Here is a 22794-nt window from a genome sequence, read left to right as displayed (position 1 = left end):
ATGAGGTGTAACTGAAGTGTTAAACACCACAATCGATCCCAGAAAAAACACACACAGCTTGCTACCGTCGGTAATTAGACACTAGTGTACAGTCAGTACATACAGCTGCGGTCAATACCCACAACACAGTATACACACGATACAGCGATGGACATCTCATCGATAACAATTAAGGTATCACGTTTCATTGCTGTCTGCATTTTGTAGCGACACGGACAAAACGTCACTTGCAAGAAACAGAAAGTTAACTTTTTCAGATCGCCGCACGCGGCTTGGGGCGAGTCTTCAATGCCTTTAAAGTCTATAATACGGTGGGTAAATTTTATTTCTTAAAACAAAACTGCTGGAAATTAAATGAATAAAAACACTACATTTCTTGGCTATTGCGTACACTAAACTACGTGCAATAGACTATACAAATGCCGTAACGCTAGTACCGTAAAATATAAGGAAATCCTAACAAGTGAAAACATATGTGTAAAAGTAAGTTTGCCTGACGTTTCGATCGTAGCAGGATCTTCTTCAAAGGCTAAATGACAAGTAACAGTAACAGAAAGGACAATAAAAAACACAGAATGCAGACAGGTTAATGAGCATGGTGACCACAAAGAGGTAAATGTAAGGAGATTAGTAGACACGGGATGGAGAGAAGAAAGAAAGAAACCAACGGGGGAAAAGGAGGAGATTAACAGAGGAGGGACAAAGAAACGATTAAGGGAAGGAGGTGAGGAATGAACTGCATGGAGAAGGACAAAGACAGAAAGGTGTGGAAAAAATGGTGGAAGAGAGCTATGAGAAGAGGAGTGATGGGGGGAGGGGAGAAGGAGGGGGACAGAAGAAAAGTTAGTCGTGTCCTTCCTGAATGTTGAGCCCATGAGGTTGAATGGTGCGAAGGGGTTGCATCCACAGCCTCTCTCTGCTGATTCGTACTAGGTCAGGACGGCTACCTAAGGATTCAATCCCCTGTAGGGACATGTCGTTAATGGTATGGTTGAGAAGGTTAAAATGTTCTCCAACTGGAATCTCAGTCTTCATGGTGTTGACTGTGGATCTGTGACCATAGAATCGCTTCTTGAGGGTGGTTTTGGTTTCGCCAACATACTGGATGCCGCAATCTCTACAAGAGATCAGATATATGACATTAGTGGTTGTGCAAGTAATGTGACACTTAGTCTTGTGTGTGAGTTGCATTCTGTGGCTGGTGATGGAATTGGATTCAACAATGTGGTGGCTGCAGATGATGCATCTCGAAGTACGATCATATTTGAAAGTACCATGCTGAATGGGTGTAGAGTTAGATGTTAGAGGTTGAACAGCAGTACGCACTAGAAGGTCTCGTGGGTTGCGTGGTCGTCTGTAGGCGATGGTGGGTTTTTCAGGGACGGCTCGTTTGAGTCTATCTGAAGTGCGGAGAATGTTGTGGTTGTTAGAGGTGATTTGCTGAAGAGGAGGAAGATTTGGGTGGAAGTAACAACCAGGGGGAGCTCGTCGCAACCTCTTCCCTTTTTGTTCTTCACTGCCAAAGTAGATGATCTGGAAAGGGAGCGGACTCTCTGAATAGCTTCACACACCCTTCTGGCACTATGGCCCCTGGCAGTAAGTGTTTTTCCAAAGCATCTGTATGGCGAATGAAAGAGGAATTGTTAGAGCAAATGCGAAGAAGACGAAGTGCTTGACTGTAGGCAATTCCAGACTTGCAGTGACGGGATGGCAGCTTTAATGAATGGAAATACTGGTTTGCGTCTGTAGGCTCGGTGTATAAGTCTGTAGAGATCGAGAGAACCGTGTTCCTTGCGAACAGTCACATCGAAAAAGTTAACCTGTTAGTGAGTGTTATCAAAAACATAGTTTACTTGTTTGTTTTTCTTAATTATTTTAGATCCCAGACCTACTTTGTGCTAAGGACCGAGCCACGTATTACTTGGAGAGTCAACTTGCTGGACTTCAACGACCATATGTAATTGCTGTAGTGACCTATGCCTTAGCTTTAATGGATAGTGACAAGCGTGTAGATGCCAATGTTATGCTAAATGATCACGCCGTCCAAGATCCAGGTAAGATATCTATAGAAAGGATAAAAAGAATTTGTGAGCAGCAGAGAACATTATAATTATGTGGAATACAGACTAATTCATGCTCTGGTAAATATGTGAATTCAACATTTCGTTATCATGCTCACACGTTCTCATTTAAAGGTAGGAATGTGCTTTGCTCAATGTAGCCGGTTACCCTGAGAAACAATGAAAGCATCTTAACAATTGTACGCCGTAACTCAGACCGGTAAATCTTTAAGAAAGTACAGGTGACTTTGAACCGTATAACGTGAATATGTGAAGTATCACTGTAGAATCGCGGGGATGGTAAGCCACACAGTAACCTTTTTCCAGTTTACATATTGTATCGATAGTAAGTTGAACTTTTCTGTATACTGACTTGTAACGAATGATATGACAGTGAAATGATAATGTGAAATAAAGGTATATCGAACTCACACATTACTTGCTCACGGGAGACTCCTTACATATCCCAGGTTTCCTCCAAAGAATATTAAAACTATCCGAATAAACAAACACACGCACCCATATACACACACACGCACACACACAAATGGTAACAGTAAAATGTCCAGCGCTTGATTAGTTTAAGAGTTCAAAGAATTTCTCTCCGTTCCGGAAGTTAGCGTCGACGATCTCGTAGTCCCATCACTGGTACTGTCTTATTCCAGATTATACGTGTTTCCCTACCCCGGGTTTATAGATGGTATAGAAGAAGTTATGAGCTTTCCTCGAAATAATAAAAAGTATTAAGCTGGGAAGGTGTTGCCCTCACCTCAGACGACTTCATCGTACATTTAATGCAATATATAAAACAAACATAGCGCTCCATGAAAGAATGGATAGAATAATGACAATATTATATAAATTACTACGGTATACAACAACGGTTCCTTCGTAGATTTAATTATGAAATTTTATGATATTAAAAGTATTATGGTGTTGAACAACGATTCCTTCATTGTACTTCATTGTCGTTAGCTAAACAAACTTAACGGAATTTAGTAGTTCCTTTGTAAAAGAATAATACTGATGTAGCTCTCCCCCTTTCCAAACCCCCACCCTACAAGGTCACTTTCTATCCTGAACATTTCTCCCTCCTCATATGTACCTCTTATGCTCTCTACTCTGCTAACAACTCTCTCTTTCTCTCGCCGACCCTCTCAACTTCTCAATGTTTTGAACACCCTCCCCTGTTTCTCCCCTTCTTGCTTCCTATCATATAGGTCTCATATTCCCCGTCATCTTTCCTATAATTTTCATATTCCCAGTCACCTATCCCATAATTACCTGTCGTCCACACCCTGTAGGATCATACGTCACCAGCACCACCAACCATACCCAAGTAAGGATGGACACGTAACCTCGCGAAAAACACAAAATAATATTATAATACTATAATACTATAAGGGGAGGAGTCTACTAATATCATTTATTACGAAACAACATCAATACCCCCTCCCGGAATATCAGTGAATAATTTTGTGGTTGTAAAGTAAGACAAAAACTAACCTGATATTTTCTATCTGTGTTATAAGAACAACTAAAACCCACACGTCTATTGCAACCCATTAGAGAACCGAATTCAAAATAGGTGGACGTTAAGAAAGCAAGTCTTTGAGTTTAATTAATCAAGCAACAAGAATTGGTAAAAGAATCTTGAAAGAAACGCATTAAAAAGTGAGAAATTAGAAATGATAAGAAAAATGGAGACAGAATTACATATAAGAAGACCCTGGTATCAACTGCATTTTTCCAAGACGTTTTCCACGGCATCTTAAACCCAGAACAATTTTCCTTAAACCAGTTCACAAGAACATTCAGGTAAACCTCAACGATGTATATATGAGCTGAGGCACTGTCAACGGCATGAACGTTGCGTACATCTCTCGACAAAGTACTTTTACTTAATTAAATTAGATCAATACAAAGATACCTCTATACAGCGAAGATATTCTTATCATCAGCGTGAACATCCGCCACGACAGCTACAGACTTTTAGAAAACAATGAATGGTATAAGAATGAAAAGATAGATAGATCTTTTGACAGTTTTAAAAATGTGTATACGTTTGTCAGTAGATTTTCCATAATAAGACATAATGGCCTCGTGTGATGATGAACCTAATAATGCAAGTTCTAGCCGTATTATACGACTATATCTTTGTAAACAAAATAAGATCCCCTCCTCCCCACCTCTCTTAATAAGAAAAAAGTGTGATAAACATTATTTCATGTGTAACAATAGTGTGTTGTTGAATTTTAAATCTGCAAATTATGAGGCATACAATAATTGTCTTCATCATTTCGACCTATCTTTATATAAGTAACGATTTCTCGTGCCTGGGGTGAAGACATCCAGCAACAGGATGGGCAACCTCAACGCCGTCCTTCAGCTCTTTCCGTCGAGACGACTGGGTACGCTCTCTTGGCACAGATCGAACTTGGTGAACTCACATATGCTGGAGATATTGCAAACTGGTTATCGACGCAACAAAATTATGGTGGGGGATTTGTTTCAACACAAGTAAGATGAGCGATTCAAGAATTCCAATATTTTAACTGGAAACCTCCTAATTTATTCCGTTTTTTATCACTTTCACTGAGTTTATCACATCTACTTGACGTGTTCTTAACATGGCCTTTTTTTTGCCTGCAAAAAGGCATAGTTGGTTAGCAAAATTGTCTCAATACGGTTCATACCACGACAGAGCTCATTCGTATATGCAACATATAAAGGTTACACTTTAAGAGGAATGGCTTGACTAAATGTTTAGGTTGTGTTGAAAACATGTAGACAAGTTACAAGGAAGTGGCGTAGGAAGCTACAACTTTTCAGTATTTCATCGAAAGTGTGACTTGGTACGACAAACTTTCGACTACTTGTGAAAATAAAACGAGAATAGACGTTTTGTGAAGTAAACAAAACGAACTTTTTTAATACAAATTAATACAAAATAATCCTCCTGAAATAGTTAGCACTGGTGTGGAGGCATCCTATGTGAGGGGCAGAAACACTTTCAGAGTACGGGCAGCTGCAGGAATATGTTATCAAACCACGGTTAGTTTTTCAAACCACAGTGGTTAGGTTCCTTAAACCGTGGATTGGTTCCCAAACCATGATTAAGTTTGGATGAATTTGCACTGCTTTAAGGGCCCATGTATATTGCTGTACATTCCGTTGTTATGCCACTAACCCAACACTGGATAATTATCATTGTTACTATTCAAGAATGCTGTTCCCTTACAGCACGTTTAGGTGTTATGGCTAAAATTTGTTTAACGATTCTTGTCGGTCCCAAACTAATGTCTGTCAATTTGGTGTTGATTTTACTAGACAAGTACATTAAGCGTTTCATAATGACAGGATTTAATGATTATATTCATCTGATTTATCCAGGACACCGTCATCGCCCTGCAATCTCTTTCGGAGTTTTCAGCCCTCAGCGTAGGAGGTGACTTGAATCTTCACTGCAACATATCAGGTGCGAATGGCTTCGAGACAATATTTCAGTTGGAAAATGAAGATGTCTTACTTCAGAAGACAGTAGAGGTACATGTTATTAGAATTTTTTATTTTGATATATATTAATCACATTTACGGAATTCTAACACACACACATGTAAATCGTGGAAATCAAGTGACATGTCAAAGGATATAAAGTTCATATCAATATTACTTGTAATAGCTGATTGTCTTGATTTTTTTTTAGGTATCGAATGAGAACATTAAAGACCAACTTGTGGTGAAAACGCAAGGAGTTGGAATTGGAACATTAAATGTACGGCAAGAATTTCTTTTTGAACTTGTATCTCTATTATAACGTACCGCCTAAACATAAATCGACATTGTAAACAAGAGATAAATTGCAGAGGTAAGCTTTGTTGAAACGTTTTATCAAATTTATTTTATAATTAATTGTGAACAAGACTGAGTTACAACTACCGAATCATAGATTGGATTTCTTCATTAACAAGAGACAAATGTTTACGTTGCGGAGCATGTGAGAAGTGTCAACTCATCAGATTTAACCAATCCCGAAAAACATCAATTTCACAAGCCTGAGAAACAATTTAAAGACTCGCACTATGTTAGTTATGTGTAAAGTTAATGTCACGTCATTTTGAATACCATAGCATGGTGTGACGTGAAAAACACTGTGTAAGCATCACATTTTGAGGTAAATGTTAGCAAGTATATATTTGGAAAGTATTTTAGCACGTTAAATTAGATTGGTTGGAGTCAGGCGCGGCGGAACGGAACCATTATTGGGGGGGGGGGGGGGGACTAATGTGTGGAGACTATCTAAGCGGAGCGCCACCATCGGTTGGCGCGGAGCGTCCAAGAAAATTTTGGGTTTTTTCAAACTCCCAGATGGCCGGAAACGGCACTTCCCGAGTGTTTTATGCTGTGAATACCTGGCCCTAAAATATGGGTCTCAAGCCTGCAATTTCTCAGATTGCACGTAAAGTCTGTAAAAACATTGTAATTTGTATATTCGATGGTGTTTTAAGAGAGTAGCTATTACTCGTAGTGTACTCGCAAAGACGTTTTTGAGTGTAGTAAGGGCAGTGGCGCGGCTAGGGGTATTGGTCGGGGGGGGCAAGAATGGTCTGTAGGGGCGCTTTCGACACTATCTAAGCGGAGCGCCACCAAAGGGTGGCGCGGAGCGTACAGAAAATTTTTGAGTAAAGATACTCCCGAGATTGCAGGAAATGACCCTTTCCGGGCCTTGCTAATTTGCAGATAAACGGAGAATAAATAGGTGTCGTCGCCATTTTGTCGGAAAATACACCGACAGAATATGACAAATGTCAATAGGTATATGAGAGCTCAATAAAATAGTCAAAAATCGCGAATAAGTAAAAAGTAGTGAAAAGCTGAAAAGGGCGCCAGCAGTCCATTTGAGTCCATCAGGGGGGGGGGGGGCATCCGCCCCTGACTGTATATATGGTCGCTCGATCCACCACTAAGTAAGGGGGGTTGTTGGAGAACTGGCTGAAATGAGGCAAGTCATTGGCCTAAGACGAAGTTGTGTTACGCTTACCGGTACTCACACTCACTGCTTCCACTTTTCACGGGGCGTGAAGACGCGGTTGGGGTGACAATGTGGTCTATAGCCAAGGGACGGGCCGAGGGTCCCCCAGCAATTACTAAAATTATTACACCTATAGAGTATACGTGTGCATCGGACAGATCGACAAGTATGCATTGAAAAATGGGCAGATGTACGTTTCGGAGCCTTGGTAAATATTGGGGGGGGGCTTATCTAGCATTTGCCCCCCCGGTTCCGCCGCCACTGGTTGGAGTGGAGGTTATACATCATCGCATTGTATGATACAAGTAATTTACTCTAATGAACTGCTCACTTGGTGGTAATTTTATGATAAACCTAATATTTTTAAATAGCGAGAAGATGGCGTCGCATCAAATATATGTATACGTACCGTAATATTACAAATGCATGTTGCAGTTATATCATTTGTTTCTACTTCTTTGGACCATGTTCTATCATCTACTATCGAATTGAAATGGAGCTCCAAATCACAGTTGGTTATAACTTGGTTGGAAGAAAACTTGCTATATTTTCGTCAACTTCATATAAAGACGATATGACGTTTTTCAGACTGTCAGGTTTTGTATGTTGGTGTGCTGCGTATTACGTAATATGTTGTTTATGTATTTCGCTTTTGTTCAAACCTTTGGGATCTCCAGACACGTCCTTAATTAACAGCCATACCAGCCCTTTCTAGTTTCCTCGAAACTTGACAAGCTACAGTGTATGTTCGTTCGTTCATTTGGCAACTTTTCACTTTTCTGGTCGTCAACCAACCAAATAGCTTCTTTAAGGTATTTTCAACCACTTCCGCCAAATTTGTTAGGCTTTGAACTTCAGTGAAATTAAAAATACTGGACTTAAAACAATTTTTTCTCGTAAGTTTTGAAAACGACATCTTTTCAAGCTTGTTTCACAACCATCACATAGGTTGAGGTATGTTAAGCGCTTTCCAAAATCTTTGGAGATCTGTAAAAAGTATAAATCACGCTCAATATGATCTAGAACTGTATCTATACGGCTCTGTTAGGAAAGATATGACGGCGATGATGAAAAGCACCATAAATAATCTATTGAAGCTTGTGATATCATTATTTGCCCATCCAAACTACTGTCTTCATTGGTGAATATGATATTTTTGTGCGCGATGGATTGATTATTTACAAATATATTCCACTATAGGTCGAAGTGAAATACTACGAAGATAGTAACGATAGGAGAAATCTGTGTCCATTTGATATAGTCATCTCTACCAGGATAATTAAACGGGATCAACCCCGGTATGAAGTAATACGATACCTGGTGAACGACGAGCTATTAATTAACATCGAAGTTTCGTAAGTCATTGAGATATATAAACAAACAAACTGTATGTCTGTCTGTCTGTCTGTCTGTCTATATTAATATCTATATATCTATCTATCTGTCTATCTGTCTATCTGTCTATCTGTCTATCTGTCTATCTGTCTGTCTGTCTGTCTGTCTGTCTGTCTGTCTGTCTGTCTGTCTGTCTGTCTGTCTGTCTGTCTATCTATCTGTCTATCTGTCTATATATATATATATATATATATATATATATATATATATATATATATATATATATATATATATATATATATATATATATATATATATATATACATGATGGTTGTGGAATAGAAAACTACGTATTCAGTAGTTGGGAATATTTAATTAAAATTGCAATAAGTAGAATGTAATCCCGTTTCTCGATTAGTAAGAATTCAAAGCATTAAGTGTCTTGGTTGAGAGGCAAATGATTTGTTCGGATAAGGCTCATTTAGTTGATAAATTAGTAGTTAGCCTACTATCCAATCCGACAACACTTTAACTATATATATGACACCATGCAAATCTCTATTGTTTCTGTGTAGCGGTGTTAATTATAAACAAGTTACTTCCTCCAACTAAATCATTCATACTACGTTCTGACTTTTGTAGCTATTTGGGCGACACCAAAACCAGCATGGGTATTATAGATTTTGGACTCCTCACGGGTTTTATTCCAGATAAGAAGAGCTGCGATAAGGTACTGTTGATCATTACTCGTTATGACAAAATCAACCGATGTCAATTTACTTTTGTAATATTTTCTTCAGAGGCATGAAGTTCAGTATTGCGTCAGCAGTATTGATATCATTGTTTGATTAATGACTGCATAAGCAATGTTTTTACCAGCGTATATGTTTAAAACATCTCATTAATAGTGAGAGTATACCGTTGTCCATATTTCGACAAGCCTGTTTTAAAAAATGTCCTCGGCAATTTCCTCAAACTACAGAAATATGAATAAATCAGCAGTCCTACAATTTTAAAACGTTCTACCGTCTTTGAACTAGTTGCTTGAGCAGAGACTGTACTCATGATGGTTTACGTTTCAAGTATTTTTTTTTTTTTGCATGACAAGGGTTTAAAAATATCGAGATATCCACAACAAACACATGTAAAGATAACCTTTAGGCCTACGAATAGTACACATTAGCATGTCTTTGTATACGATATACTGACATCAGAATCTGGCGTTGTTATTGATCATTGCGAAAACAGTTTGAAGCTTGAGATAAATGACATCACATTTTTTGTATGTAACATTGTATTAGTTATTCAGTTAATCTGGTGAGGAGTGGAATATAAAGATGAATCAAGTTGCGAAACACACTCAGCCTCTGATATAATACAGATAAGGTATTATTTGGAGTATCATTGTTTTGGAATGTAAATAAATACTTAAACATGATCATATGGAACGTGTATCAACGTTTATGTTGTGCCTATAGAGTGCCATTGGTTCTGAAATCGACGTATGAGACAGCGAGAAACTGACAAATGCCAAGTATATTTCACTAATGACAGTTTACTTCCAGTCAAGAAAGTTACACATTGACATGTGACAAGTGTTCTCCATTAAGAGAGCGAGAAACCTAAAAAAAAATGTGAATTTAATTTAACACATGTAGATTTCTCGTACATATGGCAGTTTCTCCCAATCAAAAGCGTAATGGTATGACATGTGACAGAGTCCTCTTAAAAAGTTGCTATAAAATGTCAGGTGCCAATTTAATTTGACATATGCCGATTTCTTCAAATCACAATCATAGAACTTGAATGAAACAACGAGCAAACGAGAAACTGTCAGTTGTGCGCAACTCATCAGAAATGATAATGTCGATCTATAGGACTTATGACTGCCTATAGTCATACCATAAAATTTCCATCTTGTCCAATAAGTCAAATCAAACGAACTTCAACTCAATGACAAATTGCTGCAACCCATGGACAGCTACTCAGGAACGGCTCTAGTTTCAGTTATTGATGGCATGTCTATCTTTGTTTTAGTTTTAGTTATGATTGCTATAATTGAAAATGTGATAATACTTTTATAAATCAAATCACACATCTGCAAGCGAGGTTAATATTTTGTCAATTATTTCTTTCGTGTTACTAATATTTGTCGTTATCTCTGTAATAATTAATATTTGTAAGTGTTTGTGTAAGTATTTATGGATACAACTATAATACGTGATCACATTATCTGAACTATATGTTAACTTCATCCATGCAATTTGTTCACCTATTGCAGGTCGTAGAAGAGAATAGCTTTGTCGCAAGATATGAAGAATCCGACCGTTCAGTTATTTTCTATACTGATTACTTTCCCATACAACGCGAAGGCTCTGTAAGGTTTGAATTTAAGGCTAAGCGTGCATTCACCGCCACCAACATGCATAACGCAGCTGTTAGAGTGTATGACTATTACGATCCAGGTTTGTAACTAATAATTCTTATATAGCGTGATGATTTTTCCTGATTTTAAGTATAATGTATCTGTGCATTGCTTCTGTTCCTTTCAGCTCAGTACCTACACATGGAATACAATGCCAATGTATCGTTATCAGGCATAAGGTTCGAGTTCATATTTGCTTATAACCTTACATGGTGTTTTAATCTTTCTATCCATGCACTTCCCAACTTCATTGAGCTGAAAGCTCCACATCTCAATAGAATGCGAAAACCACAATCGAGAAATCCCATACATTATGCAAATATGTCTTCTTGAGTAATAAACAGCAGCAGCTTTCACGTTCAAATCCAATTCAGTAAATGTTTCCTTTATTTCCGAACGATACTGCCAAATACTCTTAGCAAGAAGAAGGAACTATCTTTGTCCTTATAAACATCATTGTGTTCATAAAATGTAACCAAAGGTCCTTCCATATTGTGCCGGGTAAGTGACCCGCCTTTATATACGGATATATGTAGGTTAATGTATAGCGTTCTGACGTATAGAGAAGTATAGGCCTGCATTTTGTAAAAATCGTAATGACGCACATGCACAAACTCGGCTAAGTTAACCGTGTGTTTGAACATTGGTTCCCTTGCAAATGTGAGTTATGTAGACATATACTCCAAAAAACACATTTAATGTCTTATGTTTTTAGGCCGTGAATCATATCATCTGCATATCGAATGCTATTAATTCATATCATTACTCCAGATCGTATATGACATCACAGGTGTAACTTTGCAATGTCCGTTGCAGCTGTTACACAAATTATTCAAACGTCTCCAAGAGTTCTATAGAGGTCTTGAATTAGGCTACAGCATTGAATAATGATAATGAATTGTTCACTTTCAGAGCCTGCGCAAAGCATGTTCGCTGTTAAACTTTGACCATGCTTAAACTGGCAACTTATGCAACAAACAGCATCTAGTTCATATCATATATGCATACCTTAACATCACACATTAGTTTCGAAGTGAGTTTTCATAATTGTTTTTATGATCTTTTCAATCTGTCCTTTTATAGATGAGGAGTGCATACAATTCTATACAGAAGAACGATGTAACGATGACCCATGTTCTTGTATTTCAGGTAAGTCGATCCATGTCATAAAGGCTGAGCTGATAGAAATTTATTTCATGTGTGATGTAAAGTCAGGTTTGTACCCCTCGTGTGACACTAGGCCTATGAAACATCCTCATGGGATCCACTGACTATCCTAACCGACAGGTTAAAGCCATTCCAACGTAATTTTCTACTCTAGTGGGTAATTAGTCCGGTTGTGGGGAGGTACATCGATTCTATGAATTGTCCATTGTGTTTCTAACGGGCACAATCCTGATGCGAACCTTTCAAGTCATTATACTCTCTTACAATTTAAAATATAATAACACACAATTTAAAATATTATAAAATGTTTGTATCATTCAGGGATTATATTCCATGAAATTAATTTCTCCGGTTACATCTGTAATGATGGAGGCGGGCACGTGAGGAGGAAGGGTGGGGGGGGGGGGTTGTCTGCATGTACCTCGAATATAGTTCTCGCGAAAAGTCCTATACCATGACATCAGTTTATTACCTAGATAAAGATACCTTCTGGGAGTAAATGTTCATCCCGTAATCAAAACAATTTTTTTAGACTACATTTTGTTACACTTCTTTTTATCATGACTTGTAACGCAAGCACATTAAGAAATAAGAAAAACTGGAACAATATGCTTCATTATGATGTACCACGATCTCTTCTATGTCTACTTGAAAAATACAATTCACGTCGTTAACAGAGTTGGTAGCTTAATTACGAGATGTGCATACTTCCATTGTATAATCCAACTTGTACAATAATGGTACCTACAAGCAAAGAAAAAATATTGGGGCAATACTCCACAACATGCAGGAGCGGACTGGGTCTTAAAACCGGCCCGGGCATTTTTTACCTAGACCGGCCCATTATTCATTGATATGTTACTAACAAAGTGATCGCCGTCATGGGAGAGGTGTTTAAGGGGAGTGGGTGTCCCCCTCCCCATTGACATATTTTGTTTTGAAGTTAAGTAATGCTCAGATGCAAAATGGTGCTATATTTCTCAATTTTGTAGGTCACAATAATCCTTCAAAAAAAATTTTTTTTCCAGAAGCAGGACTTGATTAAACTGAGAAAAGTAAACAAATATAGACAAAAATATATGTTTAAGACTGGATTATATTTAGTTTTCTGACCATTTTTGTGACAACATGCTTGCAACACTTGAAATGGCCCTCCCTTCGTGTCCCTCTCTTCAGTCTCTTCATGTCACATTCTATACTAGGAAGTCATGAATTTCTATATGGTAGTCCCCTATACTTACACACATTTTGTCGCCCTGTTCAATTAGTGTGGGGATCTATTTTTAACGCCACCTTTAGAGCTGAATCGATCAATTGAACCAACAAGATTATTCTAATTCTAAAAGCTTTGCAAATGAAGAGTGCTTAGAATATCATTCTGTCATCAAAGCTAAACATTTTGATAATGATCGATGTAAACTGCTACCCCTCGGTGTAAAGTTAACCCAAATATTTAATAAACTCTTAACTGCAAACATGTGAGAATTCGATTAAAAGTGTTCGAAATGATCAGTCTTTTCTAGGAGTGATTTCATTCACGAATTATGAAGCTCACTTGTCACGGAACCATTCTTTGGGATTACGTGTTTGCAACATCTTCTTCTATCTTCTTTTAAGGTGAATGCCCTCCTTGTGTTGATAGACCGGATACTCAGGACCTGTTGGACGCTGCGTGTGTTAGTGCTCAAACATATGGTAAAGTATATTTTGACACAGGATCATTTCATCTGTCTGAGATATGCCTTAATTGTCATCATCACTGAAGACATTGTGCGCAAACCTCACAGCATCGACATTGGCCGTGGGCTACACAGCAGTATTAGAAATCTGATATGAAATTTTATTTCAAACTAATAATACTTCTCTTCATTATCATCATCTACCAATAAAAACAATCTCCAAGTGGTTGTTGGTGTTGCAACGCTCGCTGAAAGTCAACCGTTTCAACACAGCGCATGTGAGAAACCAGGAAAAAGTGGAGATGTCTCGTAAAGCTCCTCGGTTCATTGAATGGTTGGACCAGGGAGAGATACGTGAGAAACGAGTCTGCAAACGAGCCGCAATACCTTACCATTAATCTATTTTGTTAAATGCATAGTGACCAACTAGATTAACTTGACAGAACCAAAGAGTGAGCAGTCTTAGTATTCAACACAAACTTAACTACACAACCATGAGCAAGTGAGAAATTAAGTCTCCTCCCGAGTAAATTCTTTATTCTAACAGTGAGTAATCGAAAATCTTTATTTAGTAGATAGCATTAAGACAGTGGGCAACTTCTCATGAGTATGACAGTGAGCAAGTGAGCAACTTCTCACTAGCACCTCATAGTGAGCGAAAAGATACTCACAGGTAAATTTTGATGAGTAACTACTTCTCACGGGTAACTGTAACGACTGATTGAGCAAGCAACTACTCACAATAAACTAATAGTTAGCGAGCAAGCACTCACACAGAAATGGTAGTCAGAAGATTGAGTAATTGCATGAGTAATTTGGTGAATAAACGAGCAGCTCGCAAGATTTACTCAGCATTATGAAACTAACGGACTGCCGTGTTCAAATACAGCTCAATGTGACCCGGCCAGTATTCTACTGGTATAAAAACAGATGTACGTAAAAAAAATATACGTAAAAAAAATGTACCACTGAAGTCAGCATTCAGCGGAATTGCATAACCCGACCATAACGGCAAAACAACAGAACAACAATTTAGCTGAAAGCCAGTGTTCCAAGCACTATTACGTTATACCAAAGGCAACGAGTAAGAGATGAAATAAACAAGCAATATAATTTTCGTTACAGTATAACAGTTATTGAACCTCATTAGTATCACGAGTATTGCATTGTTGTTATCCTTTTACTACTAGATACAAAGAGGTTCGTCATTCATTGAAAAACTCTTTATTGTCTGGACACATTGGTTTTTGCTTACTTTTTTGTATTTCAATATTGTTATTTCATAACGGAATCCACAATATTTATACTAGTGACAATTGGTAACCAGATCTCCTTGCGTGTGCTATTCTCATATATACAACCTTTATTTATGATTTTACAAAAAATGGCAGCTTAAGCAGCGCAATCATCCATGAGAAAAAGGATGACTGTCGGGCACAAAATTAATATTGATATGCTGTAAGCCTGTCTTATAGGCAAGACTATTTAGTTAAACATTAGAAATTTAATTTTTGAGAAATGCCGCTTTCAACATCAGTCAAAGTGGCAGAGTCTAGGACACATAAAAGATGTTCTTTTTTCTTTAAAACGTGACTAAGCTGAAAGAAAAAACAGACCTTTTATGAACTTAAAATAACCTGCTTAAAAACTGTAATTTGTCAAGGAGATATGGTCGAGGATACATCACTGCTATAGTGGTTGAGTCATCAGAATATAGGACTTAAATTGCCAAGGAGATATGGTTTCAGATACATAACCGCTATAGTGGTTGAGTTATCAGAATGTTCGACCTAATTTGTCAAGGAGATATGGTCTCAGATCCATTACTACTATAGTGGTTGAGTCATCAGAATAAACGACCTTATTTGTCAAAGAAGATATGGTCTCAGATCTATTACTGCTAAAGTGGTGGGGTCATCAAAATATACGACTTAATTTGTCAAGGAGATATGGTCTCAGATCCACAACTGCTAGTGGTTGAGTCATCAGAATACACGACTTTATTTGTCAAGGAGATATGGTCTCAGATCCATTACTGCTGTAGAGGTCATTCTATGTCAAATCAACCAGTGGTTCCCAGGTGACCCTCTCAGATTTTGATTTAACTTCATCAGAATGATTAAGTATGTCCCAAATGAACACACACAAAAAAGTTAAGTCATACTCCATGTCGTTTTCGAGATATGGCCCGTTGAAATTTGGTCGAAACGGCCATTTTGCTCGTTTGAGGTTCGCGAAAAGTGCCTTTTGTGATATTTTGTTATTCTACTGTCACAAATCTCACGAGGCCTGTCCTGGGATTGTAAGGAATGTCATTGAAATGCTTCCATGTTCTTACAATTCTTACCACACATGGTTGTTTATATACAAGTAAAACAAATTTAGCACACTTTAATTTCTTTTACTTGATGAATGCTTGTAGTTTGGCTGGAATGGTCTTTTAAGTCTTTATGAGGGAGAGTGTACTGGCGGCCTCCATGTCCCTGTAACTCTGGAACACTGATGACTCAAATAATAGCTTAGAATGGTATCCAACAATTATTGTGGGTGTTTTGTGGCCAAGAAAGAATGTACAACTATAATTTGTCAATGAGATATGGTCTCAGATCCATTACTGCTATAGTGGTGGAGTCATCATAATATACGACTTAATTTGTCAAGGAGATATGGTCTCAGATCCACTACTGCTAGTGGTTGATTCATCATAATATTCGACTTAATTTGTCAAAGAAGATATGGTCTCACATCCATTACTGCTATAGTGGATGAGTCTTCAGAATATGCGACTTATATATTAAACCATTGATACTAAAATTCTGTTTGAAGTTTATCCTTTAGTCCGATGCTTGTAGTGATGATGCAATAAATAGCATGCATGGAAGCGCACACTTCGAGCTTGACTAGCAATTACTAGCGTTTTGACTATACAAAATATTGACAATTATGACAGTACCATGGTGTTTGTTTATCCTGCAGTATATTCAAAATATGGCCAAGATGCTTTTCATAATATTTCGATGTCTTTTGTTGTTCTTCGTTTAGTGTATCATTTAAAGGTTACGAACATACGACAAGTAGGCGAATGCAAAGTCGTTAACGCAACTATTTTGGATCCAATTAGGAGAGGTAAATACAAATGGTTTGTTTTTATTTTAACTCTCTCATTGTATTAATTTGTGCTAAGGAGACTAGACATGATTAAATCGACTTGCTTGACTATTTCGTTACTTTTAACATATCCAACAACCCAACTGCCACTTCTTCTAGACATTTTGAAAACAAAGTGTGAATAATTTCTTACCAACGATCATTCCACCAAGGAATATAAATAAAGGAGTATTAAATTGCCTAGAATTCTAAAGCTTTTGATGCCTAAACAATGTTTCATATAAATATAAATTTTCTTCTCAAATAAGATGTGACTTATTTTAAATAAACACAGATTTGTGGATGTTATTACAGATTACGCGAAATGTATCAATTTCAACACAAAATGTTGCTTTGAGAATAATTAGAGCGACGACGTCGTGTCGTGTTATCCAAATGATACCGACAATTTAGAATTTGATCAAATGTGGGGAGAAATTTACGTTAAAAATAGAACGAAAAATGTAGTTTCGTTCACCAAATGAAAAACTTTTAGGTAGCACTAATTAAGTTACATTCGAAAGAGAAACTTTCGTTGCCCTGACATTTTTGGACACAGCATTTATCAAAGACCGAATTACTTGAAAATAAACCAGAAAGTAAAGGCTATGACTAACCACTTGCTGTGCCGACAATTAACATTGTTCATGTTTATGCAGTATAAAACAGACATTTACAAACGGATTTATGGAGGAAATTCAACATTAATACAACAATATTAAACTGTTATTTTGTGGTATAAAATGCTAGTGGTGGTAACCCCATTTGTACACTTCAAAACTAGACTCTTTTTTTCCATCTCTTTTATTGACTCATTTGACATTTACGTAAGAACCACTTGGGACGCAGAAATTACAACTTATCCAAGCATGAACAATTTCGTCAATGAAAACATGGCTGGTTTTTTGGTCATCTTTGTTAAAATTACATTTCTTATAAAAAAAATCAAACAACTAAGCCCAATGAGCGTATTTGCAACCGATATAACGTTTTATCCATGTGCACTTTAAGCTATGGATACAGCTAGAAATATATGAGTTACATTTAAACCACATTTAGCAATAGGATTTATCATCGTATAACGCTTAACCTTTTTTTTTGAATATTTGAAGAATGCCTTTAAGACGTGAGTGCCGGGGAATACAATTAAGCTGGAAAAGACTTTCATCTCCCCTCTTCAAAGTAACACCCAAGACAGTAATTGGACCAGTTGTTCATTTAAAGGAATGCATGTCAAAAAGTTTGGTTTTCTCCTTATAAAAGGACCCAAGGGATGAAAAGAAGTTTTGTCGTAATTTACACTTAGCCCTGAAGTACTCTCAAGAAGCTTCAAAGTTTTATCTATTTCAACCAAAGAGGCTTCAATCCCCTCAAGGAAAAGCGTCGTGTCGTCAGCATACTGTAGAATACGAATTTCGTTGTTGTCAATTGTAATACCTCTAATAACTTGACTACTCAAAATTTGTAATGCAAACCTCGGCACATAAAATAAAAATGCACGGGCTTAATCGGCAACCCTGTCTAACTCCCCTGAAAATAGGAAACGAATGACAAGAGAAACCATTGTTACACACAAGCAGTGTCGGTGAGATATAAAGTACGGTGACAGGACAAAACCCCCCGGACAAAATCCACCCGGACAAAATCCACCCGGACAAAATCCCCCTAGGACAAAATCCCCACGAGCCAAAGTCCCCTCGGACAAAATCCCCCTGGACAAAATCCCTCCAAGCCAAAATCCCCCCTGGACAAAATCCCCCATGCTATAAAAAAATCCCATCAGTTCTTTACAAAAATGCGTCATCCCGGTTCCCCCGATCTCCCCTGTGTCCCCGGTCCCCCCCCCGGCCCCCGGTCCCCGGTAACGTCATCCGGTACCGTCATCTGGTACCATCATCCGGTACCTCCACCAGTTCCCACCCCCACCTGTACCCCCACTGGTACTATCAGTGGTACTCCCACTGGTACTCTCAATGGCTCCCTGACCAGTACCCCTGCCCGTACTCCGGCCGGTACCTCAACCGGTACCCTGACCAGTATCCTGACTGGTATCCTGACCAGTACCCTAACCAGTACACTGAGTGGAACCCTGACCGGTAGAGTGACCAGTACGATGACCGGTACCCTGACCAGTCACATGACCTGTACCTTGACCGGTACCCTCACAGGTACCCTAACAGGAGCCCTCACAGATACCCTCACCTGTACCCTCATTGGTACCCTGACCGGTACCCTAACCTGTGCACTGAGTGGAACCCTGACCGGTACAGTGACCAGTACGATGACTGGTACCCTGACCAGTCACATGACCAGTACCTTGACCGGTACCCTCACAGTAGCCTAACAGGAGCCCTCACAGATACGCTCACCTGTACCTTTTACTAGTACCCTGACTGGTACCCTGACTAGTCCCCTGACCGGTACCCTAACCAGTGCAATGACCCATGCCTTGACTGTCACATCTGGTTGTTGCAGACAGGCTTTGTATGGGTCAGAGGGATATTGTCTGGGGGGATCTTGTCCGGGGGGATATTTGATTTGGGGGGATTTTGGCCGGGGGGATTTTGTCCGGGGGGATTTTGGCTGGGGGATTTTGGCTGGGGATTTTGGCTGGGGGGATTTTGTCCGGGGGGATTTTGTCAGGCGGATTTTGTCCGGGGGGGGGGGGATTTTGTCCTAGAACCATAAAGTACGAATCCAGCGAGAAAAGTCATTTGAAAAAACTAAGAGTTTAAAACAAAAATGCCCATTCTAACATTTCAAACGCTTTCTCAAAATCAACCAACACTAAGCACCATGGAATCGACATGGTATCCATATAATCAATCGTATCTAAAATACAACGAATATTTTCTCCTATGAAGCGACCCTTAACAAACCCAGTTTGATTCGGACCGATTAGTTTATTGATGACACGTTTAATTCTAAAACTAGGGCCTTCGGACAAATTTTATAGTCTACGATTTTTAACTAAAGCAAGATCCTTGTTTGGATTGGGCAGAAGAGTGGTGATGCCACGAGACTGTTTGTGTGACAAGGTCCCATGATTGTAAGAAAAATTGAAGAAATTTGTAACCAGATTGGATGTAAATGGCCCAAAAAAACTTATAAAATTCGGCTGTTAAGCCATCACTCCCTGGGCTCTTATTATCTTTAAAAGTAAATAAAGCATTTCTACATTCCTTCTTTAAAAGCTCGCTATCACAAACCTTGGCATCTTCACTACTAAGAGAATTAGAACAGCAAAGGTTCTGGAAAAAAGGAGATGGCTTACAATCCTGACTACTACCGTAAATAAGTCCTCTTCAAAAATTGACTTGCTGATATAAATTTGTGATTAATTGCTGCCATTCAACGAATTATCTTCGTTGTATGTTGGATGGTCCTCTGTAATATTAGCAATTACTACTATAGAAATACTGTACGAAACAACCGACAGATAACAAAGCAATCTGTAAACCTGAATCTGCAGTCAGAAGTGTACGTCGAAATTAATTCCACGTTGCAGTGAGTATAGTTGTGGCCTTGATAACAAAAATGACTTTCAACACAACAATAGCCTTAAGTGGAAACCAAGAAAATTAAGACTTCGATCGCACAGGAACCAAAACCAATATGTACGCCAAACTTTCTGTATATATTCGAAGAAATATATACATTCCAACTATCAGGGGTTTAAACTAATGCTGGCATTCGTATGATGTTTCCAGTATTCCACAGAAAATGATATTTAATTACAAGCCCTTTCTTTCGATTCCATAGGTGATGAAAGAGATGTCCATATGAATGACTCTCGTGAGTTCTGGTTCAGAAGTGTTTGTCGTTGTCCCGATTTAAGACTTAGGCAGTACTTGTTCATTGGCAGTAATACATTGGAGTTTACAGAACCAGACGGGAATGGTGCGGTTAGAGGGTGAGTATATAGATACCAGCGAAGCATAACATGATATGTTATGTTACGTAATACTGTAGCATATATAACGATGACAAGCGGCGCACTTGAATTTCATTAGATGGGTTGTCTTTTGTTGATTTTTGTTTACACATTTGGGAAGACATGTCTCTTAACAGCATATTGTAGCTGCTTTTCTTACAAATAGACAGGTTATATGGGCAAAATACTGGTGTAAATTAAAAGTGTATTATATTACTTTAGTAATGAACCGCAACATTAGGGGAATATCATACTACATAATCTTGTCTGTCTGTTGAATTTATGATGTCTAATTGTAAACATTTGGTTGAAACATTTCAAGGCCAACCCGATAGCAGATTAGTAGAAAAGGTATAAGCGTGTGATAAATATATTTGAGTAAATTACAGTTTGTCTGGTGGAAATAAGTAACCATCAACAATGTCGAGTGTTCAAAACAAAATCTTCATATGTGATAATAAGCTAACAAGTACATGTGGTACTTCGTACCACCGGGATACTCCTGAAGTAAGTCATGATTATTATGCTTGTGATAGTAACATTTCAACTAACAGTAATATCACACATTGGAAAATTGCCTTGTTCCCAGGATCACCACGTATAATATAAATACAGTGTGGTCTTCAATCATGGTTCGCAAACGGCTCTGTTTCAGTGTAACATGGCTATATCTTTACGTGCTTTCCTTCAATAGGACATGAGATTGTGATATCATGAAGGGACAACTTCTGCCAGACGCTTCATTGCCAGCTATAATCCTTAATCACTGCAACAAAGTATTATACTTTTGTGAATGGTAATCACTACTTGTTGGGTGTAAAGTACAAGTGCTTAGGTCCAGTATCACATCATCTCATTATACTACCATCAACCGTCTAAACCTCCGTTTTTACCTGTAGGTTACGCTACGTCATTGACAACAATTCAATTATGACACGTTGGAATGATAAATTTCACAGGGAAGTCGGAATACCCATCCACGAAGGTCGCAGTAGCTGTTAATTTGGATTTTAATTCCTGAAGCAGTAACGTGGAATTAAACTTAGTTAGAGAATATGTTGCAGCTGGTAGTGGTATTAATAATCTTTTTTTTTTCAATCGTTATGATCCATCATTTTAGAGTTAAACTTGGGTAGCATGTCTTACAACTTTTCCCAGATTTCATTTCATTTCTTTTCCTCTTATAACAAAAGAACGGAGATCTGCTTTCAGTAAGTAATCTGCAGTTTTTTAAGTCTTATGTCGCCATGCTATATATAAGTATGTCGTTCTGTCATTTGTTTTGATCTCATGAATAGTATAAATCATGAGAAATACGGTCAATTAAGGATTTGTATCACTTTGGGAGCAATGAGCGAGATTACAAATCGCAACCGTAAGGTGGAAATCTTTGAAACAAGAGACATCCTAAAGAATTTTAATGAAGTGATTTGCCATCAATTAACTATACTTATAGTTCTTAGTTTGAAGTAGATATTTGATGATTTTTTGAAAACTAATTAATCGAGCTTTTGAATATGTGTAAGTGGTATTAGAGTGGGTAGCTAAACTTCCCACGAACAATGCTATAGCTATATAGCTTTGTCTTTGACAATAAAGTGATGTTTCTCAAAAACTGTTTCCATGAGCTTTTTTTTCATTACAAACTAGTAAATATAAATTTCCATGATTCAGGCAGGAACCGACATGTTGAGGTGCCGAGACGCCGATTTCCTTTCGCCGTTTCTATCAATGCCCAAACGTCCCGAAAGCCCCAAACCTGATATGTCTCTTCGTTATTCGTCACAACCTGCAGATAGCAAATTCTATATGCTAAAGACATATTTCTTTAACAATTTCCTTGCTCTGAATGCTTCAAGAATGTTGATAGCTTTCCTGTTAATTCTAACCTTGTATACTTGTAAGTGAGCTGGTTAAGCTTTACGCATCCATACTGCATTAATAAACGCACCAGATATTACATAAACGTACGTACACGTTCTATAATACAACCTATGTACTGTATACTATTCCAA

At 38.1% G+C, this 22794-nt stretch overlaps 1 pseudogene; it reads left to right on the top strand.

Moving 5' to 3' along the window:
* Positions 1-22394, top strand: part of LOC139978530 (complement C3-like) — a 74817-nt pseudogene extending 52423 nt beyond the window's left edge.
* Positions 22395-22794: the final 400 nt, after the last annotated feature.

The sequence above is a fragment of the Apostichopus japonicus genome, chromosome 13, assembly GCF_037975245.1.
Source record: "Apostichopus japonicus isolate 1M-3 chromosome 13, ASM3797524v1, whole genome shotgun sequence".
In the NCBI taxonomy this organism is placed as follows: Eukaryota; Metazoa; Echinodermata; class Holothuroidea; order Aspidochirotida; family Stichopodidae; genus Apostichopus; species Apostichopus japonicus.
This window is presented reverse-complemented; position numbering and strand designations above follow the sequence as displayed.